The following is a 1,656-nucleotide window of genomic DNA, read 5'->3' as shown; positions in this document are numbered from 1 at the left end:
ATTGTGTAGATGTACATTACTTTTTTCCATTCCTTAGTTAGGGACATCTAGGTTATTNGATTTTCTTGCTCTTATGATTAAAGTAGCTATGAACATAGTTCCTCAAGGGTCTTTGTGGAATGTTGGAGCATCGTTTGGGTATATACCAACGTGTGGTATTGCTGGGTCTTGAGGTAGTACTCTTCTCAGTTTTCTGAAAAAGTGGGAAATTGATTGATTGATTCTTGAACTTTTATGTTTATATCCTTTCTTACACTAAAGATGTCATTAATGAATATTTAATGTTATTCATACCTGAGGATCCTAAATCTAATGTTGGATACTACAATGTTTCAAAACATATTATATTAATTAACGTTTATTAATTATTCAAACTATTAATGTTTCAAAACATATAATATTTTGTGGGAATTAATCANAGTAGAAGAGCATAAAATTTTAAAAATGAATCGTTAAAAAATATTTTCAAAAGCCTTTATATGATTCCTCCTGACTTACTGGGTATTTAAAATACATTATATATCCCTGTATACTATGTAACAATCAGTTTACTTAAAAAGATTATCAGTGTTTCTAGGACAGATATTATTTTATCAGTTAGTATATGTTAAAGATTTTGATGGGTGTGGTGACACACACTTTTAATCCCAGTACTCCAGAGGCAGAGACACGCGGAACTCTGAGTTCGAGACCAGCCTGGTCTACAGAGTGAGTTCCAGGACAGCCAGGGCTACACAGAGAAACCCTGTCATGTAAAACTAAAAATAAATAAATAAATAAATAAATAAATAAATAAATAAATGAAAATGAAAAAAGGAAAACCTCATTGAAGTTAAACATTAAGAAAATGCTAATTTCAAGAACAGTAAGAAATATCAATGATACTTTTATGATGTTTATAAGAATGATTTTAATATTTTCAAATGTTAATACTCAACAAACAGAATAGTTATTTTAAGGTATATTTCTTCGTCATGTTTCCTTTTTCATTTCTTATTTTATTAATTTGGATACTGTCTCTGTGCCCTCTGGTTAATTTGGCTAAGTGTTTGTCTATCTTGTTGATTTATCTATCTTCTTGATTTTCTCAAAGAACCAGCTCCTGGTTTGGTTGATTCCTTATATAGTTGTTTTTGTTCTGTTTGGTTGATTTCAGAACTGAGTTTGATTGTTTCCTGCAGGCTACTCCTCTTGGGTGCATTTGCTTCTTTTTGTTCTAGAACTTTCAGGTGTGATGTCAAGCTGCTAGTATAAGCTCTCTCCAGTTTCTTTATGGAGGCACTTTGAGCTATGAATTTTCCTCTTAGCACTGCTTTCATGTTTCCCATCAGTTTTGGTATGATGTGTCTTCATTTTCATTAAATTCTCAAAAGCCTTTAATTTTTTTCTTTCTTTCTTCCTTGACAAAGTTATCATTGAGTAGAATGTTGTTAAGTTTCCATGTGCATGTGTGCTTTCCTTTGCTTTTGTTGGTATTTAAGACCAGCCATCGTCAGTTATGATCTGATAGGGTGCATGGGATGATTTCAGTCTTCTTGTTTCTGTTGGGGCCTGTTTTGTGACTGATTATATGGTCAGTTTTGGAGAAGGTACTNTGAGCTGCTGAGACGAAGGTGTATTCTTTGCCTTTAGGATGAAATGTTTGTTTCATAACTT

At 32.3% G+C, this 1,656-nt stretch overlaps 1 protein-coding gene across 1 annotated transcript in view; it reads left to right on the top strand.

Moving 5' to 3' along the window:
• Window positions 1-1,656, top strand: part of LOC110288803 (zinc finger protein 844-like) — an 8,729-nt gene that overhangs the window by 3,450 nt on the left and 3,623 nt on the right. The gene's annotated exons all lie outside the window — the stretch shown is intronic.

Source organism: Mus caroli, unplaced genomic scaffold, assembly GCF_900094665.2.
Source record: "Mus caroli unplaced genomic scaffold, CAROLI_EIJ_v1.1 scaffold_11228_U2_1, whole genome shotgun sequence".
Classification (NCBI taxonomy): Eukaryota; Metazoa; Chordata; class Mammalia; order Rodentia; family Muridae; genus Mus; species Mus caroli.
Note: the sequence above shows the minus strand (reverse complement) of the source record. Positions and strands in the feature narration are given on the sequence as shown.